General features: G+C 45.5%; 1 protein-coding gene and 1 long non-coding RNA gene across 3 annotated transcripts in view; both read right to left on the bottom strand.

Annotated features, from left to right (window-relative positions):
- The window catches only part of PKHD1 (PKHD1 ciliary IPT domain containing fibrocystin/polyductin), a 365,190-nt gene that overhangs the window by 267,032 nt on the left and 70,437 nt on the right, over window positions 1-27,721 (bottom strand). The window lies entirely within an intron of this gene.
- On the bottom strand, window positions 1,512-3,932 carry LOC140687677 (uncharacterized). 2 transcript variants are annotated; one of them, XR_012062105.1, is made up of 3 exons: window positions 3,868-3,932; window positions 3,203-3,310; window positions 1,512-1,701 (listed from the first exon to the last, which is right to left on the bottom strand). It is a non-coding gene; the product is annotated as an uncharacterized lncRNA (long non-coding RNA). The 2 variants fall into 2 exon arrangements; XR_012062104.1 differs by having other exon boundaries at window positions 3,795-3,880.

Below are 27,721 nucleotides of genomic sequence, written 5' to 3'. Positions count from 1 at the left end.
TCAAGTGCATCGTTCCCTTTCCTCTCCACGCATCCACCACACACTGTCCCTTTTCTGCCAAACCCTGTTTATTGGTTCCAGATGCAATGAATCATCCACAGACTTGAGCGACATTAGTGGTAAACACCAAGGTTAAAATGTAGAGATAATTGAATAATACCAACTACCAGTAACAGCCATCCAGGCAAAGGAGGAAATAGACCCAGAGAGTTCAGATAGGGCCGTCTGATGGAAACCCTCCACTCTTAGGATCAAAACCACATGCTATTTTGACATGATGGAAAAAAAAAATCTCTATTGTATTTTTCCAAATTTTCATATGCCAGTTATCAGCCTGAGTAGGTGTGGCAAGCAGGGGGTGACAAAATTTAAAGGTCCCCATGATTAAAAATGAAAGATCCAAAAATCAGCTAAACTGTCATCTACTTAGTATATCCAAGCAGTGTGCTTTAAAAATGTTTTGTAAATGTTTAACTTACTGCTTTGACTGCTGATAAATAAAATTAAGAAAATACGTGCATTTTTTTTCCAGTAAACTCTTCTTCACAGAAAACCCCATAAAGCAAAAATTTCCCAAAGCCCTTCCAAAAATTCTTGCAGCTCAATATATTTTCCAGATAGCAAAATGTACTTTCATCATTCGCTTTAAAGTCACCTGGCATTCATTGTTTACAGCGTACATAGTATAAAAACATGGGTATGTGTACAACACATACACATAAGTTTATACAAACACTTGAAAAACTTTCCTTCTTGTGTCTTTAAAGGCAGAAAACTCAGAATCTTCGGTAAATACTGAACAACCCACAGGCAGAGTTATCACCCAAGAAGTTTGGGAGTTTAAAAGCCACAAAGACCCCCATGAAATGAGCCTTAAAGCAGCAGTACCCAACTCTCCAGGGACCCAAGGCTGGACTAACTCAATAAGCAATATTGGAGAGTGATCGGAGGCCACAAGATCTCTTGTAACCCGTGCGAGATGCCTTCTCCCAACGTCAGGGAATCAGGGCCTCGACTTGCTGAGGATTGATTATTCATGTCACTCTGTTCTGCCTTAAGAAAACAGAAGCTGCTTCTCTCCCCCATTTTCCCAACGGGAAGAGACGCAGCTCCCAGTCAGCCCCGTTGTTACTTCAGGGGTAATGAAAGCTTAGATATCTACTCTAATAGCTCGTTTCAAAAATGTGAAAGTAAGTGACTGCTACAAGATTGCTCGATGAATTGAGGCGGGTTAGACTCAGGACAAAAGCCAAATCAAAGTGATTTGTATTTTTTCCACCAAAAGACATGGCCTTTATTTTTTTCAATCAGCAAAGTGTAAGCAGCTCTCCTAACATTTTCTTGATCGAGCCATCAGCATGCATCCTGGTAGCATGAGCCACGTGGATGGATCCCACGGAAAAGCTGGCAAGCCGTGGTACAGCTTGCACCACTCCCCATTCCCCACTTCTGGACAGCAAATCCAGATGACGCCTCCTTTGTCCGGGATCTACCCCTAAGGCGTTTTGTTGTTTTAGAAAATTGAGGAGAAAAAAAAAATCACTTCACCTCCTTATCAATCACATGAAGCAGAAAGAAATAACCTTTCCTTTTTCTTCCCTCCGCTTTTCCATTCTCCTCCACTAATCGGGGTGGGCAGGTAGCTTTTAATCTGCACGTCTTCGAAGTTTTTCATAGGGGCAGTCCAAAGCCAAGCTAAACCTAAATTTAAAACATATTTAAACCTTTTGAACATATTGAGAACACTTATAGACAAGGTAATGGACCTAACTGGCATCTTGCCTAAGTCTCCAAGCAACTAAGATGGTAAGACGGTATAAGATGGTACCCAAAGAATGTTTAGAGACTAGGAGGCAAAAGAAATAAAGTTAAGTTACTCTCTGCAGACTAAGCCAGAGATGTGGATTTTAAAGATAGAAATGAGGCCAACATAAGCGATATAAAAAAGGCGAGGCTTCTGTGTTGGTCTAGAGGGGAAATCTTCACGACATTGGATTTGGCAATGATTTCTTCAATATGACACCACAGTAACAACAACAACGAAACAGATAAATTGGACTTCACCAAGTTAAAACCTCTGTGTATCAAAGGACACTATCCACAGAGTGAAGCAGCAACCTGTATAATGGAAGAAGGTATTTGCGAATCATTTTCCTGATAAAGGATGAGTATCCAGAACATATAGAGAAATTTTGAGTTGTAACAACATCAACAAAAATCAAATAACCCTATGTAAAAAATGGTCAATGGACTTGAATAAACTTTTCTCCAAAGAAGATAATATAAATGGCTGATAAGCAGATGAAAAGATGTTCACCACCACTAATCGTTAGGAAAGTGCACATCAAAACCACAATGAGATGTCACTTTACAGCCATTAGGGTGGCTGTTAGTCAAAACAAAAACACAAACAAAATAACAAGTATTGATGGGACTGTGGAGAATTGGAACCTTGTGCATTGCTGGTAGGAATGTAAAATGGGGCAAAACTTTGGCAATAATATGACAGCTCCATAAGGAGCTGCGTTAAACACAGGAGGACCGTGTAATTCTGACCGTGCCACTTCCGGGTTTGCACCCAAAAGAACTGTAAGCAGGGTATTTGTATATCCATTTTCATAACAGCTTACTGACAACAGCCAAAAGGTGGAAGGAGCCCCAACGGTCATCAGAGATAAAAGCACAAACAAAATGGGGTCCATACATACAATGGAATATTATTCGGTCTTAAAAAGGAAGGAAACTCTGCCTCACGCTACATCGTGGATGAGCCCTAAAGACATTATGCTAAGAGAAGTAAGCCAGCTACACAAGGATAAATCCTGTGCGAGTCCACATAGACAAGAGACCTATGTTGTCAAATTCAGAGACAGAAAGGAGAAAGGTGGTTGCCCGGGTCTGGGGCCAGGGAGATGGGGAGTTAGAGTTTAATGGGCGTGGAGTTTCAGTTTGGGAAGATAAAAATGCTCCAGAGATAGACGGGGTGATGGCAGCACAACAATGTGAATGTATTTAATGCCACTGATCTCTACAATTAAATACAGTTAAAACAGAAAATTCTATGTTATGCATGTTTCACTACAGTTTAAAAACTGGGGGGGGGGGGAGGCGGGATATGTTTCTTTCTTTTTAATTAAATCACCAACCTTCTTGGGCTCCCTAGTTCTCTAGACCAAAGCAACAGATTAAAAATTAAACTTACCCGGTTGGTTCAGCGCATCTCTAGAGCCTGGTTAGGAAATGAGACAGTTTATCGTATTTCGGATGAGGGTGCTGGAGCTTAGAGAGGCTAAATGACTTTTTCAAGATCCTAAAAGCAGACAAAGGAACGAAAGACTGAAAAAGAAGACAAGGCTCAGCATATGTGTTTGCCGTGCTGCTCTGCGGGGCATGAGTCTGTCCCCTTGCTCTTGTGAGTGCGTGTGCATGAGTGTGCCTGCAGCCCTCGGGGCTCTAGTCCCTGGTCCCCTCTCCACTCTGCTCCTTATGTGACAGCCTGTAAGTCCCCAGACACACCCTGCTATGTCATATCTCCAGCCTTCAGTCCTGGAGGTGACCTGCCCTACCTCCGTCTGGAAGACCTTTCTACCCCATCCTACCAGGAAAACCCTTGCTCAAAAGCCAGGTCATCTCCCTTTCTCTGAGATGCTTTAGCTGGGATCCCCTCACCCTAAAGCAGAGCTGACTGTCTTTTTTCTGCTTCCACCGGGCTTTGAACTTCCCGCCGTAGTATTTATCGCCCTCCCACTGCATGATGTTCAGTATCTCGCCGTATTTTCTATCTACACTCCCACCTCATCAAAGCCAAGATTCAAGGGAACCAAAGCGAGAGCTCAACAGAAAAAGGCACCAGCACTTGATTCAGACCTAAAAAGTCTAAAGTCAGGGGCCCACGGCTGGAGCTGCCCCTGCCCTGCAGCAGAGGGGAAAGGCTGATGTCACTGCTGGAGAAACAAAGGTAACCGTGGGTCCCCTGGAAGGGAACAGATCTGACGTGCTAAAACGGAATTTTTCCAAGAGGCAGACTGAACTACTGCGGGGAAGCAAAGTTCCCCACCCCCAAAAAGCAATGGGCCAGCCAGGCAGAGAGAGTTGTAGACCCAGGACCTCAGCTGGAGGACTTCTGTGAACCCACAACGAGGCCCGAGACAGCTAACCATGGGACCTCTCCCACCCACGGGGCCCTTGTCGTCTTGTTGCTGTAGCACCACACATGACGCATCCTTTTACCCTCATCGCCCTCCCTGGGCCAACTCCTAGAAGACGTGGGGAAGGAGATGGTCACGAGAGAGAGAACCATGCCCTCACCACACGCTTCCAAGCCATCGAGGGGTGGGCCAATTTTGAACTGAATTAAGGTTTGAGGCTTTGGAATTACATTGGACTGAACTGGAGTCGGATGAATAGGAGAGCTTCTCAGGACTAATGCGTCTGGGAGCAGGTCACAGGATGAGGACGAGGTTACAGGAGACCTTGGCCAGAGCGTTTCAGGGCTGAGGGGCTGTCAAAGCCACGCAGCTGCAGGGGAAGGACGGACCAGAGGCGGGGACCGGAAACAGCCCACAGCGTTACCCTCCCAACAAGCGGGGCTGGGAAGGGGAGGGGAGAAGCCAACCACTGTGTAGAAGGAAGCGTAGGGTCAAAGGAAGGTTAGGGGAAGGGTCTTGGTTTAAGATTAAACCGTGTATACACTGAGGAGAATGAGCTAATGGAACAAGAGAAAAGAAGGGAGCACTGGTGACATCACGTGCTCCCGATGTGGGGGATGGAATGCTCTAGAATGTGTGGGCAGGGATCAGCCTCTGCTCATCCCGCAAACACTGGCGGTCCCCACGCGTCCAGCCCCTTCTCTCTCATCCGCACGTCCTCCCTGGATACTGCCACCTCCTCCCTTCACCTCTTATAATCCTCCTCGTGACAACTCTCACATCTGCACCTCAGACCCTGAACTCTGTCCTACACCCTGAACAGCCGGCTAGCTGAGCATGCGTGTGACATGAAGCCCGTGGCCACAGCACGTGTAAAGCTGCATTTCTCATCCCCTCCTTCCTGCAGACTTGCTCCCTCAGCCATCAACAACCAGTGGCCCACCACCCACCGAGTTTACAGCGTTCGCCAGCTCCAGGGACAGGCGCCTACCGCTCCCCCTGATGCTGCCCTCCCACAGCCAGCAGGCCGCGCCGCTCCTCCACTCACCCCACAAACGCCTCTTAGTTCACGCGCTTCCCCTCAGCGCACAGAACGCCACGAAGGCGCCCAGCACCACCGGTGTCTTCCGCACGAGAGGCTCCGTGAGGACAGACAGCAGGTCTGTCTGTGCACCTAGAGTGTAGCATGGTGTTTGGCCCGCAGCAGGTTTGTAACGAATATTTATTACCTGAATGAATGAACATTAAATGAGTGACTATCGCCTGAGGTAGCAGAGCTGGTCTCTCTGCCCCTCATCCGCCCACACCCTCCAGCCTCCTCTCCGCGGCTGATCCTGCCAGGAAGCAGTATTCCAGTCCTAGGAAAGTTAACCTCACTACCTCATCTCTCTCACTCTCCCCCTCCTCCCTGTACACACACACACACACACACCTGGCCACACTCCCCACATTTAGAATACAGGTGGGGAGCTGATTCCCAGTGCCTAGAAAATAAAGTAAAATTCACATCAGCGCACAACCCCCACCCTGTCATTAGTCCCCCAGCCTTATCTCCTGCTCCCCTTCCCACGCCTCCACTGGGACACGCACCAATCTCAAACTATACCAAAAGCCACACTGTCTCCTAAATACACCACGACCAACCGTGCTGACGCAAACGCTCCCTCTCCTGGATGGTACAGGCATCTCTCAAGGTCCGGCTCCACTTGAAATTTCCCTGTGAAGACTTTCTCAGGCTCTCGAGAAACTCTTCTTTCCTCGGGGTCTGCCCTGCACTCCACCTTTACCGCTCTTGTGGTCCAGGTTCCCCTCCAGGATTGTTTATCTGTCTAAGGTGTACGTTCCACGGGGCAGGGACTGCATGGTAACCACCTGTGGACCACAAGTCACTAGCACCGTACCTGGTATACAGTGGGCATTCATCAAGTCAATTAGACCAAATCCACAAACTAGACCGGCTGTGTGAAATGGGCAGCCAGCAAACAGCGGATTACAGTGACACCTAAAAGCTTTCTCTTGCCTGAAATTTTACAATTTATTTGTCTTCTGTGAAAATGATTTAGTGTTTTTTGAACGATCAAGGCATAACCCAAACTTAGGGCGCTGGGTCTGCCAATGGAGTGTTTCCAGATCTGCTTCAGTAAATTGATAGCCCTTACTTATAATTTGCAGCCCCTATTTGCACACAAATAATGAATGCACCGGAGTCCATAAAATTGATTTTTCTCTTAAGTTAAATATTCCGCCTACAATCTTGCTAGTGTATCAATTAATGAAGTTTTACTGTATTCAACCAAGGAGCATTTACTGAGCCAGGTACTGCGGGAGGCCCCGCGGAGAAAATGATACATAGCATAATTTCCTGCTCTCAGGAAGCTCACGGTCTGGAAGAAACCGACATAGAAGCCAATCCTTACAGTTCCACACAGGCTTGTTTCTTTTCTCACACAGGCAAAATCTGGGTGTTTACAGGGGAGGACAGAGGGGACAAAAGCTAAAAGAATTGTCTTAGAAATACTTCCCAGGTTACGATCCTACTTACAGAAAACATCCTTACTTGGCTTTTAAAAGGGATTCGTGCAAACTTTTCATACCCTGAACAATACAGCCCACTCAACACGATCTCGTGTTATTAAAGCTTTTATCCATGAGCCAAGTATCATTAAAACCCATGAACACTAACTGGACACACATCCATCTGAAGAACGCGACTGGGTTCTTTTCGTTTCAAGATGGCAGACTGTTCGCAATGAATGACCTTTGCTCAGCACAGCAACCTTTGTCCAAATCAGTCAGCTTCTTTAACAACATAAACAAACTGTTGGGGGAGGGGGGGAGTAAAATTCCCCTGTTTTGGTGAAACATGGAAAAAGGCCACAGGGCTCATAAACTTCTGATTGGGGCCCATGCTTGCCCCCCAAGAGCAAATTGTCCTAAATCCTCAGAAGAAAACCCTGATTCAACACCATCCCCTGATCCTCCCTCACCCTCCAGACTCTTCCACCTACAAATTAGTACCCCTGCTCTGGCTGGAGTCACGCAGAAACCTCAGTGCAACCCACACTCACATTCCTCAAGACAATTGTGGCCACAGGGTCTAGTGAGAGAAGCTTCGAGATATCGCAGACCACCCGGACCACCTCGGAGGCATCCGTCCTGGGTCCTCCGGCCTCCTCCACCACACACTGCGATGCCGACATCGCCCACGTGGTACCCAGGACGCCTGCAGAGATTCAGGAAGAGGACACAGTAGAGCCTGCTGCCTGTGAAACCCAGAATCAAAAGGGAGGCCAAGCGGACGTCAAATCTGGAGTTGGTAACTCAATTACGAATTTGTTGTTCACGGAAGTTCACATGGCAGGCCGGCCAGCCCACAATCACAACTGCACAAGTAACTTCAGATCGGATTTAAAAAAAAAAAGTTTGTTTTCGCTTGGTTTTCTAGGTAACCACAGGGGTGAGCACTGGCCCCACCACAACAGGAGTCCAGATCGTGTGATATTTTCATTTGAAACAGTTATTGTGTCGATGGAATCTCCTTCTGCATTTGTATTCAGACACTGCTGGAAACAGCATCTGAACACATAAGCATATCCCAGTGTGTTTCTCTCTCTCGAAAGCTGCACCTTCTGCCTTAATACTTTCACAGACTCCTCCAGGCCCGCTTCAAACAGACAAAACACTCCTCCTAAAACTCAAAGCAACATCGCGACACCTTTGTAATAGGCCTGTTTCCCAAGGGGGGGATAAAAGGACGAGGCAAATTAAGGGAAATGCGGAATATAAACTTGAAACCTACTGTCAATAAAACCCAAAACAAACTCGAAGTGGAGGTGAAGAAAGCAGGGGAAGGAAAAGCAAGGTTAAATGGTCATCTTTCTTCTCTTTTTATTTGAGGATTTAAGTTTGCACAGCTCCTTACAAGCTGTCTTTGGCTAAAATCACTATTAATGAGCTTTGACATTTGAAATTTAACTGAGTATGAGCTCAGAGCTTAAAGCACCACACCACCCATGAAGCCAACTGGAAATATTTTGCTCGGGCCTAACAGTGTGTTTATTGAAAAGACACAGCTTTCAAGAGAAAGTGTTTACAGCAACCACTCTACCTGCTATATCCCTGCCCTGTGATGTCTGTTTGGTTTCAGGGTTTGAGGTGGGGGGTTCCTCTTTAACTCCTTCAAGTCACGGCTCTAATTGTTTTCAAGTCTAGCGGGAAAACATTAATGAAGCTCTTTACTCCGCCAGCAGCCTGGATGGTAAGGACGGATTTGAGAATGTGGAGTTATGACCAAGGAGCAGGCCACAGGGAAAAAGAAGTAAGCCCGCTGGAAAGACAAGATGAAAATCTTTGTTTGATTGTAAATGTCATTAAAACTATACTTTTCCAAAAGAGAACACGGGGAATAGACTGATGAGGCGGAGGAAATGGCCTGGGTTCTTCTTGGCTAAAATGGTGGTTCACTGAGTGAACGGGAATCCAACATTAACCACGTCGTTTGTCCAAAAGAAGGACCTAGAAGGAAGCTATTCCCTTTGCTCCTCACCCAAGAAGGCTTTGGGTGGATTGATCTGTTGAAGAAAGGAGGATGAGGACAAAGAGGGAATGAGCTTGATATAAAAGGGGACACTCGCACACATCCCGCTTCTGCACAAAGTCTGCGCGCTGCCCGTCTCCACCTCCGTGTATGTGAAAACAGAACCGGGGCATCCTTCCGGATCTCACGCCAAAGTCCTGTGAGCGCCGCTCTGTGCTCAGGGATCCTGTACGGATTCCCGCCAATATCAGTGTGAAATTCAGAACCCTTCCCCTGAAGCCACTGTTATGCTGGAGATTTTAGGGGTATCCTGGACCTGAGGCATTCCCGGACCCAGAAAAAGTAAAAGCAAAACTGCTAAGCTAACCTGGAATGCTTCTAAGGAAAGCGGACAGAATCTCAGTTACGAAGGAAGGGAAGCTCCGCGTCTGTAACCTCGAAATCGCGTGCAAGGCAAGGTGTCATTCACCCAGCCACGTCTGGCCGCCCCCGCAGCACCACAAGGGGAGAGTCTCGAGGATGACGCCAAATCACGAAGACAGTTCCGAGGTCACAGCCGGAGGAGGAGGAGGGAGTGGGAAAGGCGAGCTCTTTAGCCAAAGACATTTCGTCACGACTGTTTTTCCCATAGGAAAATCCAATAGTATCAGATCCTAATTTCTTTTAAAATATTAAACAGAATCTTTGTTATATGTTCCCTTATTCTCATACATGCTAGGACTTCTACATTGTATGGAGACCTTTTTTTCCTGAAAATGTGGACTTGCAGTATCTCTGATTCTGGAAGACCCTCAGGCCCCCAAATCTTTGCGATTGCTTTATCTTACCAGTTGAAGGAGAAAAAAAAAAAAAAGACTTCGGAGGGGACAACACTAAGTAAATCCCAGCGTCACCACTTGACCACTGTGTGACCTTGGCAGTCACCTAACTTCCTTGAAGTTCAATCCCTCAACCATAAAATGGAGACTCTTCAAGGGCCATTATAATTACGTAACATATAGTTAACTAACACAGGTGACGACCAACTCAGCGCCTGATAGGCAATGACTTCTTGCCTCTTGCACACTTTTCCTTAAACAAAAACAAGGAAAAGATAGATTTATTAAGATTCAGCTGTCGCATCACCATTTACAGAGGAAAAAAAAAACAATTAAAGTAAAATCAACTTTCTTGGGCAATGACAGTGTTCTAGACCTTGATTTGGAGTGTGGCCGTCACAGCAGACACAGACATCAGTGAACTATACATGTAAGACCTGCGCGCTTTGTTCCACGTAATTTATACCTCAATAAAAGAGACAAACTCTTGACAAAATAAACTATAGTTTTAAATTTGGGATCTCAAATGTATTAACTCCATGAGTAAGGCAAATGATACAGCATACATTTTATGTCGCCAAACTAGAAACTGTTAAAAGCCAGAAAAAAGCACACACGCTACTATTTTTCAGCTAGCCCCTTCATGCCTCCATCTTGTCCCCACTTGAGTCAACTTTATGGAAGTTTCCAAGAAGCACCATTTCCTTGTTCTAGTCTGCAAGCCCCGCACCACAGCCAAGCGCACCACCAGGCGCCCATGGAGTCCACACGGAGTAAGAAGGGTAAGGCTTGAATAGCACTTTAGAACTTACAGTTTTCATATCTGTAGACTCTTAAATTTCAAAACCTTTGCAGGAGGATACTCTGAAGCATGACTGTCATCATGCACATGAGGGAAGCAATGGGTCTGAGAAATCCAGCCGTGGACACAGGGCCTCTTAGTAAGACAGTCTCAGCAGGGACTAGAACCCACATCTTCCAGCATCAAGACTCGGGTTCTTTCCACTACTCTGATATCTTTGATGAAGGGATGGCAAAACATACCCTCCGACCTGCGCCAAGTAACCGAAGAGGACCCTGCCTGGCACTGGCTGCTGGGAACCAATGTCATTACTGCCAGGAAGTCACATGTTTAAACTCTCCTGGCCTTAGAAAAGGATGGATTCTGCCTGAAGTAAATTTCTCTACTCTTCCCAGAGTTGCTTTTGGGGACCCATATTTTTATATCCAACATGAGTCTTCTCAAAGGAGAGCATTCATGCCACGGATCTAGCCCTGCCTTCAGGCCTCCTGCCCTGGAGCCAACATCTTAACCTTCCACAAACACTCCATGAAGGCAAAAAAGGACTAGATTTTTCCAGGGCAAATAAAAAAGAAAAAAATTCATAATTAAAGCCACGATCTTAGACAAAAAAACCTCAGTTCTCCCTGCTTTTCTTTTCCCTCTGCAAAATTTATTTTAAGACTAAAAGAGCCAATTAAAGTTTCTATTATCATGAAGTAGAATTCTGTTGATACAGCAATATTGAGCAAAAGCAATTATATTCCTGCCTCTCCAAAAATGTGTATATAGGTGCTTGTGAAAAGACTATGCATGTGGGCATGCCTATGGGGGTGTGTGTGTGTGTGTACGGAGAGGAAGACAAGTGTTATCCAGAACTGAATTCACAGATCCACCACAAATCAATTAATAATACCATATCATAAGGACATATTTTTCTATTATGTAGAGGAATTTCATGTTATTTGCTTTGTATCTTTTACTCTTAAATTATCATTATTTTACAGACAAAGGGTTGGGGGTGTTAATTAAGGCTTTTAATTTCACCTCTCCCAAAGATTTCTTCAAAGACATAACAATCCCAATCAGATCATTAGAAAAATTTTAGGGAAAAAAAAAGCAAAGAATCTATGGCTACATCTGCTAAGCTCCCCAGAATAACTCAAGGTCTATCTTAATTCAAAAGGAAAGGAGAAGAAGGGAGGGTATAGCTCAGTGCTAGAGTGCATACCTAGCATGCATGAGGTCCTGGGTTCAATCCCCAGTACCTCCATTAAAAAATAAATGAATAAACCTAATTACCTCCCCACCCTCCCCCCCAAAAAAAAGAAAAAAAAAGAAAAGGGGAGAAGGAAGGAAGAGAGTGTAAGGAAGGAAGGAAGGGACAGAAAAAGAAGAGAGGAGCAGGAAAGATACGGGAACCAGCCATCTCCCTCATCCCATCCCTGCACCTCGCAGCTGCTTTTATTGTTATTTATTTATTTCCTCCCCTTTGGAGCCTGATCCTTTTTTCTCATTTAGTCCGACAGACATCATCCTCCTGGAGTGACCTTTTATTCTTTCCTTTTCCTTCACCCCTCCAGGCTATTGCCCTCGTGCCAGTAACTAGATAACACACTCTATCAAAGATTTTTTTAAAAAATCATTGGGAAGGCACTCGGGCTGATGGTGGCATCAATCGTGGGCTGACACGGGCTGGGGTCAACCATTTATCTCCCGCATCGCCCGTGGTTACCCGGCGCCCACCTCCACTCGCTCCGCTCCGTCGTGACAACCTGGCGCAGATGTCACCACCCCTGCAAGACAGTATCTACTCCCTGAGTCCTTCTCTTCCTTTGTCGGGCCTGTTTCTTTGTTTTATTCCAGTGAACATTTTGCATACAAAATCAGGGCAGGAAAGAGTGAAGTCCCTCCCTTCTTTCAGAGCCTCTCCAAATTCCAGGGCCAGGGAAACAAGTTATGGGCTGTGAAAAGAAAATCTTGTTTTCCAGGCCAAAATTTTCAAACTAAGATTGAAACACTTTTCTTCCTTAGGAAATCTGGCCATGCCCTTGAAGTTAAACTGAACTCACAGAGTGTTGCTCTAATTTCACTACATGTGAGATTTGAGTGAAAGATCATTTGATTAGCTCAAATTTATTTTCCACACTACTCCATCCTTTTCCCGTATCATCTTCTCTGCTTCCGCCTCCCCCACCCCACCCTCCACATCCTGCTTAAGAGAAGAGGCAGACTGCATTTCTCAAGCACAGGTCCAGCATTATTAGCCGTGGGGCCTTGGGTAAGGCTCTCAACCTTCAGAAGCATCCATTCATTCCCTGATCTGTAAAATGGGTCTAATAATACCTATTCCATAGTGCTGTGAAAACCACGCACACAAAATCAGCACATGCCATGTGCCTGTGCGATATAAAAGGGTCAACATACTTGCTACTAGTTATTGCCTTAAAGGTGATGAATGGTCACTGAGCTGCTCAGACAATGGAATTTGATGGGGTGCAGATTGTGGCCCAGCCCCTATACGAAAACCCTCGTCACCGTCTGTTTTTTTTCTACCATTATGACTTCATTCATTTGGGTCTCCAAGAATTCTGTTACAATACATCTGGAGAGATTTGGATCTTATGAACTTCTACTTTAAATAGCAGTTGAAATTGAATGGGAAAGGAAGACAGAAACAAAGGGGAAAAAAGAAAAAAGAAAAGAGGCTCAAAAGAAAACTTTATATAGAGATGCAATTTTTAATCTAAACCCCAGGTGCCTCGTGTTCCTGTAATTTCAAACAAGTGTGAAATATAGTCATCCTTTCTTCATTATTTTATACTCTGTAAAATACTAAACTCAGAGACTCGCAGGTTAGAATTTGCCATCATCTTGAAAATTCCCATTAGCAGATTTCCCCTTTCAAAGGTAAACTATGTAGTTAGTATCTGCACCCCTCATCCCTCCCTTACAAGACACAGTTCCTCATTTTCTGGAAAATTTCAAAAGGAAAATGAAACAGAACATTCTGAAACTACAGATCTGGTCTCCCATTACTTCACTAAAACAACACAGCAAAGGAAATGACAGGGTTCTCCCTACATTGCAAAAATAAGTAATTTCTACTAAATATTGCTCCCATTATCAAGACTTGGAAAGAGTTCAGAAAGATACCAGGAACATCACCTATGCCAAGCAGATCTCTACTTCTGCAACCCTCAGGAAAACCCACTTGGCAAATGGCAAAGCTATTACAGTTTTGGAGTCCAAATGTGTTCCTCTGAAACGGGAAGGTCTTTCTGAGTAAAACCACCCTTTGTATAACTTACTTCTTTGGTAAGAGTCCGATTCTGCTGTGTCTCCCAGTGTCTACAGTCTCAGTTTCTAAAAGTTTCACAATGAAAGTCTGGAGGGCTGGTTTCCAGCTGATGCCCATCGGCTTTGATACAGTCACTGCTGTCTTCATTCCACAAAGCCTGACTCTTGGAGTCATTAGAAGCCCTAAGTCTTGGGCTCCACACTGCACAGTGCAGCCCCGCCAGCACAAACCCACACACGCGCGCAAGTCCACCGAAGTCACTGTCAGAGCGCCAGGGTCGAGGTAGCAGAAAACCCCACTGGAAGGATCCAGGACACAAACGGGAGGCCAATTTCCACAAGCAGGCAGGCATGGAGGAGCTGTGCTCAGTAAGAAGGCAGAACCAGACAGACCCAGGCTCCCAGCCGAGGTTGAAGCTTGGAAGGTAAATTTTCACATAGTCCTACATTCTCCACGACCCAGAGATCTACCTCCACAAATTCACATTGTCATTTCCCATCTTTATTTGGGGACTTGTTTATAAAAAAAAAAAAAGGACAGGTTTTCTTTCTACTTTTTTGAAACGTGTTTTCCTAAGAAAAATTGGCAGTCATAGGAGAGGCTCTGGACTCTTCTGCCTTTGAGTCCCTGCTCTGCCCCTTGCCTGCTGTGTGTCCTGAATCAGGCTACTAAACCTCTCTGAGCAGTTATGAATCTGTAAACTGGAGATGACGGTAGTAATCACGTCAAAGCTTTATTCTGAAGATTAAATGGGTCATTTGAGTAAAGGGCTTCACTGAGTTCCTGACAGGAAGTTGGTATTCAGTTAATGTTACCCCCTTCCCTTATTACAATAGTGTTTCTTTTCAGGAAAATACGGAATATACTTCTCTGGATGGCACCATACCTATGACTGAGATATTCTATTGTGTTTTTCCTTCCATTCTCCTCAGTCTTCCCCAAACAGCAATTGTCTACATGGCTGTTCCATTTTAATGTCCGAAAACTATCGATTGATCTGGATGAAGTGAATTCTGTGAACAGAAGGACTTCACAAAGGAAAAAAGAACTGCCTTCTGAGGCTGTCGCCCCCACGTTGGATGGGGTACAGCGTGAATCTGACTGCAAACGCGGGAATGGCTCTTCGCAGAGACCTCACACAGCTTTCTGAGAAGCCCCCAGGATGGGAAAGTTTTAGAACCATTTTATTGAGATGAGGAACCGGAGATTGTTCCCCACGCATTTTCAAGGACCACCACCCTCAAGTCTGGGCGCTGAAGGCTTCCATCAGTCTGAGGCCAGAGGACCTGAACTGTAGCCCAAATCTCATGCCACGCAGCAGAGGGAGGCTTTTTCCCAGGAGCAGGGCATTGTTAACATGTAAGAAACATTAATGAATTCCCATCTCAAATGTGCAGCAACCTCGCACACAGAGAGAAGCCAGCCTGCCTTCTCCTGCCCTGTCCTAGCTCTGGGTGAAGCAGGTACAACTTTCAGGGCTGCTGGTACCACGGTCCCCGTTCAAACCTTCAGTCCCTGCCCCCATTAAAATGTAAAACCAGATTCGCCCCGTCATGGACTGGCACCAGAGGACTGCAATTTCATCCAGCATGATTTTTATTAGCCTTGCAATTTCTTTATGGGCTCCCCTGAGGGCTGGCTGGTAGAATCTGGCCCTTCCCATCCGGATTTGCTACAGGCAGCTTAATAAACACGGCATCTGCCCTGTGACAATTGTCATAACATCCGACCAGGGTGCAGAAGGCAGAGCTAAAGGTTAACAAAACCACCGCTCAGCTCAGGTGGCAGGGAGGTGGGTGGGGAGGGTGCTGGAAATTGTCATCTGAAGAAAAAGGTGGCTCCCTGGGTCCGAGGTTCCTGCAGGCTGGCCAGCGTTCCCGGGAGCCAAGCAGGCAGCTCGCCGCCTCCTGCAGTCAGCCTGTTTCACACAGTCCATCAGTGTCACCCTTCCTGACATCTCATTATGCACCAGAGGTGGAAGTGGACAGGTACGAACACTCGAACTTTTCCTTTCCTTATTATTTCTTTGGCGCACCATGAAGCTGGGAGTTAATTAAGTCCTGTGGGACAGACAATCATTGTCTTTTTTTTGCTAGGTTAAATTACATTATACAAAGATGCAAAAAAGAGAGGAGGAAAAAATAATCCCTCAGCTCTTTCCTGGTTAATAGAGCGCGTTAGAAATAGGATGATTTCAAACCAGAAGCTGAAGTCGAAGGCTCCTTAGCATACAGGCTTCTAATGAAGTCAAATGACGAGCCCACCGGGGACCTCCTTCCTTGCGGATCTCAAAGCACTTTTAAAAACACTTTTAAAGAACTTCTGGCATCATCTTGGGAAAGGCTGATTTCAACAGAGTGAAACTGCCTCCCTCTGATGCCTCACTGGACCTCGTGGCAACCAAAGTGGAGCAGAGTCCGCAATGTTTCCCAAACGTATTTGACCACAGACCCTTTTTCCTAGTGGGACATTCTTCGTTACTAATTGTCCACAGAATGCACATTAGAAAACGCTGTCCCCTTTCTCACTACAGATGAGGACACTGAGGTTTTCCTGGGGACTGGCCTAGAATCACACAGGTGGGTGACACCCAAGCTGGGAGGTAGGACCCAGATCAGTCACTCTCAGACCCACCGCTGTACCACGCCGCCCCTCCGTAATTCCCAGGCATCACTTGTGCGTTCCTGTCCCTTGGGCGTCTCTCCAGGTCACCTTCAGAACACCCATCCTCAACCCTCTCTAGCTGCAGTTGAGAATGACGCCTCATTTCCTGGGCTCCTGCCTCCGCACCGCCCTGCCTCGACTTGCACCCGAGCTACAGGAGAACGGTAGCTACACACAGGTCACGACTAACCTGGCACCGGCCACACTTCAGCCAGACTCGCGTTCCGACTCTGATGCGAGCTCTAGCGCAGATTTCACGGGACAAAGTGCCAGCTGCAAACAGCCTCTCACGGCCCTCCACTTCCTCCTAGATCAAATTACACTCAGTTTGACACTTAAGACCTCGGTGTTCTCCAATCTTTGTTTCCAGTTACTCCCTTCCCATTACTTCCTTTCAAACTTTACACTCCAGCCAAATACAGTTACTTATACAAAAAGCCACGTTCTCCCACCCCTGAGACTCTCCAACACTCATCTCTTCACTGATTTACCTTTGCTCCGCATCTCCACTTATCCTTAAAATCCTCATAAATTTCAGCCCAGATAAAATGACACACCCTCCAGGGAATTTCGACGTAATGATTTTTCCATCCAGATCTCCTGGCTTTCACTGGTTTTCTACAGTAAAATACGAACACCTTTTATTATCACACTTATTACATTTTGCTTACAGTACAGTTACTAGGGGGTTTTATAGCTCCCCTGTTGAAGAGTTACCTTCCACAAGGCGGGAGTTGAATCTTATTCATCTATAGCGTTGACCCAGCCCTTTCAAAGTTGCACAATTTTATCCAAGCCCTTAATAGTTTCACAGTCTTCTGTCATCTCTCGAAGCAACCATCTGACAGTCCTGTACCGGGGCCAGTACAATGGCTGGCACCCTGGGAGTGATCTGTAAACAATATTTGAGAAGGAGGGACAATAATCTCATTTTCTAGGTGCAGAAGTGCCTTGCCCTCTCCGCTGTCCATACTGCTGAGTGTGCTCAATGTCTTCGTAAAGTCATCATGTAATGTCCTTCAAATGCATACTCGTTGGTGCCAAGCAGAAAAGAACAAAATATATTTGCTTCTGCTTGGCTGTGCATACTTTTCCCCTCTGGGAAGGGAAAGAAGTTAAATGGCAGTGTTTTCGAGTGACTGGGACTGGAGCCGTGAGCCCAGTGGCCCAGGTGCTTGTCCTGACCATTCATTCATGGAGGGGCCTCAGACAGCTGACCCTCTCCTCCACCCATACATGTTCATTACACAGGGATGCTGGGCGGGTTCCTTAACATTTGCAAAGTGTTTGGGAGGAGGGTGTAGCTCAAGTGGTAGAGCACATGCTTGGCACGCACAAGGTCCTGGGTTCAAGCCCCAGTACTTCCTCTGAAAATAAATAAATAAATAAACCTAATTACCACCACCACCCCCAAAAGAAAACCCAAAAAACAAAACAAACATTTGCAAAGTGTTTGGGAAGACCCACTGTGAGAAATAAGCACTGTAACAAAACATTTCTCTCCCTAAATTGCTCTTTTCCTTATTATTAGAAGAGGGTTAGAACTGAATGATGAGCTCCCGGTGGGAGCTGGTACCTCCTAAAGACAACGACTGTCCTCTTGGGTCAGGAAGACGCACATCACAGAAGAAACACAGACCTGGTCTGAGGTTCCGCAGGCTACAGAAGGGATGTGTGTCTATGTCATCACAGGGCTTTCTCATTTGTTTGTTTGCTTGCTGGTGAAAAGCAAACCCTCTACGGAATTCTCAGGGAGGCTTACCAAACAAGTTTGCTTCCTTTTCCCTTAGCCTTGGTTCTCCCCTCTGTCAGAATTCCACGCAACAGCAATGCCTTAGATGATCAAGAAGGACCAGTGAGGAGAAACAGGAAGAGGCTTGCGTTTAGAGCCATAAAGAGAAAAGCGAGGCCATCGTGAGGTCGTGTTGACTGACTCTCCGATGTCCATTCTCCAGGCTCCCTTCATCAGTAGCCCCAGGACTTTCCTTCCAGGCACTACAGCTCTCATATTCTCACCGGGTGTTGGGGGTGGAATTGACTTTATTCTACGGTCCATGATGGACATGTTTTAGCCATGATGGATGGCTAAAAACAGCCAGCAAAGCTGACTTGTCGACCTGAGCAAAGTAACTCAGTTTGAACCAATGAGTCATAAAGAGATGTTTGTTGAGGGTTTCTGGAAAGGAAACATCCTTCTTCTGAGACCAAACCCATAAAAGACCTTTCACTCCCATGCAGTGAAGACAGGGGAGCAAGAAGCCCTGGGATCTACTGGCAACCATCCTGTGGCCACAGAGGAGGCCTCCTCAGGTTGAATCTGATCCTATGGAAAGTGGGGCAGACAACAGGAACATGGAAAGATGTTTGGCACTGCTCATGATCAGGGAAATGCAAATCAAAACCATGAGACATCACTTCACAACTGTCCTGGAATGGCTATCATCATAAAGTCTACAAAAAAACAAATGTCGGCAAGGATGTAGAGAAAAGGGAACCCTTGTACACTGTTGGTGAGAATGTAAATTGGTGCAGTCACTGTGGAAAACAGTATGGAGGTTCCTCGAAAACTAAAAATAAACCCACCATATGATCCAGCAATTCCATTCCTGGGTATGTATCAAAACAACAAAAACAAAAACACTAATTTGAAAAGATACATGCACCCCAATACTCATAGCAGCATTATTTACAATTGCCAAGATACAGCAACAACCTAAGTGTCCATCAACAGATGAAGGGATAGAGAAGATGTGCTGTATATATACATATATATACATATATATATATATATATACACACACACATATATATACATACATACATACATACATACACATATATACACAATGGAATACTACTCAGCCCTAAAAAGGAATAAAATTTTGCCATTTGCAGCAACATGGATGGACTTGGAGGGCCTTATGCTAAGCAAAGTATGTCAGACATAGAAAGATAAATACTGTATGATATCACTTATATCTGAAATCTTAAAAAAAATATAGCAAACTAGTGAATATAGCATAAAAGAAGCAGACTCACAGATATAGAAAACAAACTAGTGGTTACCAGTGGGGAGAGGGGGAGGGACATTATACAAGTGGGTGGTTAGGAGAGTGGGAGGTGCAAACTACTGGGTGTAAGGCAGGCTCAAGGATGTCTTGTACATCCCAGGGAAAAGAGCCAACATTCTGTAATAATTGTAAATGGAAAGTAACCTTTTAAAATTGTATAGAAATTTTAAATTTTTAAATAAATATTAAATTAAATTTTAAATAAATATTAGATTAAATTAAAAAAATAAAACTAGAAAAAGAGAAGAAGATATGGCAGAGGCACAAGGAGAGCCAGCTCCTGAGTGAGCACTGAGCCACTGGATCCGGCCGTGCCTTTGAGCCCTGACTGAGCTCTCCTGTTCCGTGAGCCACTCGGTGAGTTCCTTTAGTATTCAAGTCCATCTGAGTTGTGTTCTTTTCCCCCTTGTGGTTGAAATCTTCATAATAAGATTCTTTTTCAAGTGAAATTTAAAGAAAGAAATGAAAGAGCATGAATGTATGGAAAAAATACCTCTAAACAGATTGTATAAAGCTGTGGGTGTGGATATAGACCACAGATAAAAATATATTCTCCATCTGAATACATTTTCTTTATGCATCATGTTCTGGAGTGATTCTTAGGAGGAAATAAACAGAGACTGAGCACAGGTAGAGACACCTGAAATGGCCATGTATTCCCCACACACTCCCACAGTTTGCAACAACACCGTGAAAGAAAGTGATTGATTTCTCAGTGGTATAAAATTCCACGGAGAGTCTTCGGGGCATAGGGACCATGGTGAGACTGGAAGTTCACCACCAATGGAAGTGGGCCAAAGAGGGAATCCAGAGGGTGGGAGAGGCTGACTACCCTGCAAACTCCTATCAGGCCATAAGTGCTACCCAGTGGTCCCATCTCAGTCCGCTCATCACCCCTGCCTCCAAGAACATAAATCAGGACATGATCCATGCAGACTCACAGAGGAAAGTTAATGGTACCAGTGGCAGCCATCAGGCGAACGGTTAAAGATGAGGTCACCAGTCTCAAGCTAGATGAGGTCACTAGTCCGGCTAGATTCTGAGCAGTAACAAATATCCCCAAATCCTCACGGGCACAACACAAAAGTCCACTAGGAATCTTGACGACTCTCCAGGATGGAACAGTGGTCCTCTGTAAGTTGACGCTACGCCGGGCCACATAGGCGTCGCGGCAGAGGGAAAGAGAGGGCTGGAGAGTCGAGCCCTAGACTTGCAATGCTTCGCCCCACTTGCTAAGTGAGTGACGTGGCCCGCCCCACTTGAGAAGGGTGGGGAAGTGCAGAGCTTCCTTGGGCTCAAAATCCACGAGAAGTAGACCCTGGAGGAGGCGACCACGGAGGGGACTAACTGCGGAACTGCTGTACAGTCTTAGTTAGAAGAAATGGTTCTGGAAAATCAGGTGAACATCCATTAGTTTTGGGAGGTGACTAGTACTTAAAATTGTTAAGCACTTTGGCTCAACGACCAGCTCAACCCTGCTCCCAACAGCACCTGCTCCACAGGCACACACCCCAAAGACAGACACGGAATAAAAGAGGTGCTTTAAAGGGAAGGAAAGGGAAAACGAGAGAAAAGAGGGCAAAGAGGAAAGGGAAGAAAGTGAGGGGGAGGGGGGAAGGGAAGGGCAGGAAAATGGAAAAAGAAGGAGGGAAAAAAAAGAAAGCAAAAGAAAAGGAGAGATGAAAAACCAAAAGGAGAGGAGAGGAAACAGAAGTGGAGAAAGTGTTTGGGGATGTCAGAAACAGCAGAAACAAGCTCAATTAGGGACTAGAAAGTAGTTCCAAATTAGCCTCCAACAGCGAGACACATTATAAAGAAAATGCCAAATCTGCAACAGCACTGTATTGTATTTCGAGGAGACTCTCCTTAAACAGAAAGTAAGGATTCACTTACTCAGTGGGGTTTTGCTTCTTTCAAACCGTAATCCAGGCACTAAAGTGCATTTTAAAATATAAATATTTCTAAAATAAATGCGATAATCATTGCGCTTCCACCAGCCAAACAACAGAGCTGTGTGAAAGCTATTCTATAATCACTGGGAGAACGAACAGCGTGAGAGACCTGCAGAGTGCCGGTCTTGCGAAATCAAACACACTTGAAGAGCCCAGCTTTAATCAAAGCACCGGCAACTTAAGAAACCATCCTCAGCATCAGTTACAATGAGGACGGGCTTTCACCTGCATCCTTCCTTTCTCTTCCCCCTTGTGCTCTGTACCAGCTGCCTGCATTTATACTCACCACTCACTTACCCCTTAACCCCACAAAATCTGGTTTTCCTCCCCACCAATACTGTCCTGCAGTCTCGAATGTCACTAAGGACCTCCCGATCACATTCCCTTTCAACGTTCCTCATCACCCCTTCCTGCAATCTCTCCCCTCCCCTGGGTTCCACGACACTGTGGCAAGAGTTTCGAGACATGCTTTTAGCAACAGAGCCCTTCTTTCAAGTGAGGTCTCGCCTAGAACTCCTCCTGACTACCACTGCTCTGTAGTAGATTTGAAATCTGGCAGCGCAAGTCATCAACCTTTGTTCTTTTTGATGGGAGTTTGGGCTGTTCATTATATCTCCACGGAAAATTTTAATCTGCCTAGAAATTGCTACCAAAAAACAAAACAAAACAAAACAAAAAGTTGGGTTGTTTTATTCGAATTGCATTGAATCTAAATATTAACTTAGAACTGACATCTTAACATTATGATGTTAACATCTTAACTTTATTGGAAACCCTGATAATGGCTCTCTTAATGTTTCCTCTGATTTGGATTAAGCTAATTTAGATAAGCATTAAGCTTTTTAGATCTATGGGATTATAATTTTCATCAAATTTGGAAAAATTTTGGCCATTAGACCATTAAATATTCTTCTCTCCCTCCTACCTCCGCCTCCTTTTCCATACCTCCTACGTACATCAGCAGCCCTGAACTCCAGCCTCCGATGACGCCCCCCAGGGAGGCCGCTTCCCTCTGCCTGGGTCCTCTTTCCCCGTGTCGGGCCTGGAAAAGTGCCCCCAGACGGAAAGCTACTCTCCTTGTGCGTTCCCCTTTCCTCAGGGATCGCGGCCTCGTGCTGTCTGTATCCGAAGCCTGAGATATATTCTGACTAGTTTCCCGGTTGTGTGCGGCAGGAGGGTATGTCTACAAACCATCCCTCTCTCGGGGCCAAAACCAGAAGTCTGTGCATTCACATTTAAGAGCAATGCACTAAAAATCCAAGTGGATAATCTGTGTAAGTGAGACTTCCTGAGGCTCCCAAATGTCAAAATCCATGGGTCTTTACTCTGGTTTAACTGCCCCAGGAAAGTATCTTCCAGTCTCCTTTCTGAGAAGAACAGAGCTTGAGTTGCCAGGATTCTGAAGCTGGGCAGAGGGAAGAATTTCTTGGGAGGGCTGACCACTCTTCAGAGAGTCAGCAGATTTTCCAGTTACCCTCCAGATTTCCAGTGCATTCTCTATGCCCTCCACCCTTAAGCTTGGTCTCAAGTACCTGATTAACACCTTAGTAATTCAACTCGTCCATAAATGATGCCTCTGCTTCCTGGAGGGAGGAGTAGGAATAAGGTGTCTGATTGGGTCGGCGAGTAGTCATGTTCTAGGATTCTAGCTACTCTTTGTTGTTGTTGTTTGGTTGGTTGGTTTTGGGGATTTTTTGTGGGGAGAGAGATAACTAGGTTTATTTATTTATTTATTTATTTATTTTAATGAAGGTACTGGGGATTGAACCCAGGACCTCGTGCATGCTAAGCATGTGCTCTACCACTGAGCTATGCCCTCCCCCTTAGCTACTCTTTATAGAGGATTTCAAACCATCTGCTCCTGCCTCATGCCTATATCCTGGTAACTAAATTTCTCTAAATCCAAAGCTTTTCTAGGGTCCAGCTGGGCAGACTGTCTTGCTGTTTATCTAAATGTCCGTTTGCGGGAACTTAACGCTGACTCTCCTCCACGCCGCGGCGCCACCTGCCGTCTCCCATGCACTGCCCACCTTCACGTCATGGCTGCGCTTGTGTCACTGATATCCCCTCGTTTTATCGGACGGGGTTTATGCTTTGTTTCTTTCCTCCTTTTATTACCTCTACTTGAACCAGGAGACTCCTGTCTCAGTTTCATCAAGAATCCATTCTTAATTATCATAAGCTTCACAGCCATATTTTCACCAGTTTTCACTCTGCTTTTGCTGCTTTTTGGGTTCTTGGTTCATGACTGTTTGTGGTGTCCTGGATCATCTTCATTCTTGGATTCCTTTTCAGGTTTCCCGGGGCACGTCACTTTTCGCAGAGCACACGGGGGTGATAAACCTTGTCAGTGGTGAACAGCATATGTGTCTTCATTTTGTTCCCGCTCCAAGTAGTACTTGATTGGATGGAAGATTCTGGGTTGAAAGTCATCTTGTAGATAACTTTAATAGCACTGTTTCCGACTTCTTTTTCCACTGAGATGGCAGATCAGATGTTCAAAGGCACGTCTTCCAGTGATCACAACCGAAATTGCTGGGTAAGACATCTGGACGAGGGAGTGAAAGTCAATGGTTCCTTCGAGGCAGAAACGAGGAGACCCTGCTTTCCCTGCCCTCTCTTCCTTCTTTCCCTGAGTCTGTCCTGGAGTTTCAGAATCATCCTGGTTTGGGCCAAGTTTAACATTGGCCCTAATATCCACAGAGGACCAAACCCATCTCCTGTCCCCAAGCAAATAATCCCCCTTTGCTTTGTGAGCTGCTCTTAAGGCTTCATCTTGAGAGTCACAGATCCACCACTCCGCATTCACAGGGACAGAGAAGAAGAGAGGGACACGGAAAGGGAGGGGACATAGTGACCTAGCAATGTCCCAAAGAAGTGCTTTCACTCGTTCCCCTGACACCCGCCCCACCTGACTCTCAAGCTTGGAATTTCTCCCGGAGCGCCGCTGGAAAGTACAGCTGACTTCCTCTCAGTTCCACCTAACCTGGCTTTGCACCATGTTTATTCTGCTGCAATTTCTCTACCTGTCCAACCCCATGCGCTCTTTGTCCTTCAGCAATCCTTCAAAATCTCTGGTTGTCTGATGCCACTTTGTTGTGTTTTCCAGCACTGTTTTAGGCTTTTCTTCTTCTAGTATCTTTTGTCTTGTTTCAGTGTACCACAGCGATACACAGTAGGTATAATGTCCCCTGAAGAAGAGAAAACTGTACCTCTGCTAAAATGGAAAGATGACCATGATGTGCTCATTCATTCATAAACCCGTTCATCCAGTCAGCAATTTTTAAACCATAATTTTTAATGAGCTCTGCTGTGTCTTAGGCATAGTTCTAAGCATTGGGAGACAGTGACAAAGCAAAGCTCCTCTTTTCATGGAGCTCACATCCTAGACTCTCAATTGGTTTTTAAAAAATACAAATTGAAGAACATTATTAATAACACAGTGACACCTTTGTATGCAAATGGGTGTGTGTACACCAGTGTGTGTGTGTGTGTGTGTGTGCCATTTCAGAAAGACTCTTTAGGGGATAAGACTGGAGAAACAATGTGTAAGAAGGCTTGTTTTTAACTGCCTTTATTTGTTTTTCTGTATTGTTCACTTGGACAATTGCTTCAGGCTCTGTTCTAGGTACTTGGGACATACCAGTGAACAAAGTAGGCAGACATACCGCCTTCTTGGAGATCAGATTCTAGCAAGAAAAGTCAGACAGTCAACAATAAACATAATAAATTAGTACTGTACAAAATATATTAGCAGGGGATAAGGACTATGGAAAAAATAAAACAGATTAAGGAAAATTGCACGTATGATGTACGGAGTGAGAAACCCTGGGCTGCAATTTTAAATCGGGTGGGAAGGGTAGACTTCATTGGGGAAGTGACATGTGGTACAGCCAACAAGATTCCCTGATGCATCTGACGTGGGGTTTGGAAGATCAAGGATGCCTCCACGGCCTGAGCAACGGAAAACAGGCCGTTGGCTCAGTTCAGGACTGTGGTGGGGACGGGTAGGGAGGGGAGCAGTGGAGTCAGGGGCTCAACTTAGAATCTGATGGACTTGAGACGTCGCTTCAATACCCAAGTGAGGACACAGTAGGCAGTGAGCTTTGGGAACCTAAAGTTCAGGAGAGAGGTCTGCGCTGGAGATTACAATTCAGGAATCATGAGCGTGGATATGCATAAGGGTGTGTATGTATATACTTCAAACATGTGAAAGGGCCATTTTGGAAACTTGGTGCATCATTTTTTTTCCTACCACATTTAACTTTCACTGTCTCTGAACCCTGTGTCTAATACAAGTTATCAAGTGCTGACTGTGCCACGGGCCCCCGCCTCTCATTCCTTCTGCCACGTTCCCCGTCCAGTTACCTCTCACCTGTCTCCCACAATTTCCCAAGGCATCCCACACTCTGCCACCAGATCAATGTGACTAAACACACCTGGAATCCTGCAGTGACTTCTCGAGGATCACCTGTCACCTGCTCAGTTAAAGGACCAAATGCTTAACCTGCTATCCCAATGTGATCCAAGCCCATCTTTCCAAACCAACAACTCACCAGTCCCCTCCACACACACCATGCTCTCTGCACCATCCCTGTGGGTTCAGTGCCTCGTACATACTGGTTCCCCCACCAGAAATACCTGCCCTCTGCATCCCTGCCTGCCTAGATCCTGCCCATTCTTCTAGGCACAATACAAAAGCTACCTACTGACCTCAGCTGATGGCCCCATCTGAAGAGAACCCTTCCCACCTCTAGACCCCCAGCTCTAGGACAAAGGGAAGATCATGACATGGGCAACACTGCCTGAAGTGAGGACAGCAGGAGGGGTACCAGCCCCAAGAGAAAGTCCGGCAATAAAGGGCTCTGCAGACAAACAAGTTCAGGGAACACTCCAGGCCTCTCCTTGAAATTTCCATTATACATTCACATACTGAATGCTCTCAAAAGAAAGTCCTACTTTTTTACATATAAAAAGTTACAAATATAAAGTTTTATATATATAACTATGTTTAACTGAGCTTTTATAAATGTATTTGATTTTGAAACCCTTTTATCCCAGAATTCTTACAACATTCCATGGAACTACTATTCCAAGGGTCTTAGAGCTAGACACCTGAACTCTAGTCCTGATCAAGCACCTGTCAGAGCTGGTTATCCTCAGGCCCAGGCCCAGAGAAGGCAATTGTGTACCCTTACACAGGTGACATGTCCCCAGACATCCCGACATCTCTTGGGAGAACCATACATCCCAGGACTGGGTTAGCCCAGTAGGTTTTGAGACATGCCCACTGGTTCCTAAAGATTAGATGGCTTACTTCCCCCACAGTGACTTATGGTGGCATGGATTATGCTAAATTACAGCTGTGTGACCTTTATTGGGTCACCTCTTTCTGGATCTCAGTTAACCCATCTCTTAAATGAGGGGGCTGGTCTGTCTGACAGTGTCCAATGTCCCATCCAGCTGTGGTGAACTGACTGTCTGTGTCCTTCCTCGGCCCTCACCCACCTGCACACATAGCTTCTGTTCCCTACTGTCCCTACAGGGGGGATCTTCCCATGTTAATTTTCATCTCTTTCATGGAAGAGAACCTTGAAAGTGGTAAGAACTCTATAAACACAAGCTGTATAAATATTTAAAGATGACAGGCATTGCAGCCTCCAAAAACACCTCAAAATTAAGTCTTTGAAATGAAGGGAAATTCAATGAAAGCAAAGAAGTGAAGTGATCTGGTCAAAGCAGCAGGCACTATAGAGAAACGGTCCTGTATCGTTTTCCAGCACCGAGATCATCAAACGAGCACTGCTGAGAACCGCCAACGTCGGCCGTTTACTGTGTGTGAGGCGCAGCACACCGCGGCTCGCACCCCAGAATCCTCCCGCCAACCCTATTAAGCCAGTCCTATTATTATTCCCACTTTACAGATGAGAAAACTGACACACAGAGTTGTTAAGTTGCCTGAAGTCCCCCAGGTGGCAAGTGATGTCTTCCAGCCCTGAGGGTCTAGCCCAAGGCCCACCCCAACCACCGTGCTATCTGCCTTTTCCCCCGGTTGCCGGCGTTTGCCCGGGTGAGCATCCCAACAACTGCAGATTATTCCCCAGGTGGAAACCAAGGCGGAGGCCATAGAATGGTGTCTAAGCCACTTCAGGCATTCAGTAAAGTTGTGTTAGACAAGTGTGGATTTCCCTGCATGTAACATTTCCACTTACTGATGTAACAATGTGCTAGAGAAATTATTTGATATACTTCGTTCTTCCTCGATTTCCAAGAGAAGCAAACTCTGCATCGTATTAAAAACCACTCTCTGGTCCCCACATCTCTCCATTTTTGATGCCTCGGAGCCAAACGCTTTCCACTCTTTTTGTCTTATCCTTGATTTTTCTTTTCTGTTTTAAAACATCCATGTGTCTAAGTAATATTATCCTATGAACACTTCTTAAAACCAT

The sequence above is a fragment of the Vicugna pacos genome, chromosome 20, assembly GCF_048564905.1.
Source record: "Vicugna pacos chromosome 20, VicPac4, whole genome shotgun sequence".
NCBI lineage: Eukaryota > Metazoa > Chordata > Mammalia > Artiodactyla > Camelidae > Vicugna > Vicugna pacos.
This window is presented reverse-complemented; position numbering and strand designations above follow the sequence as displayed.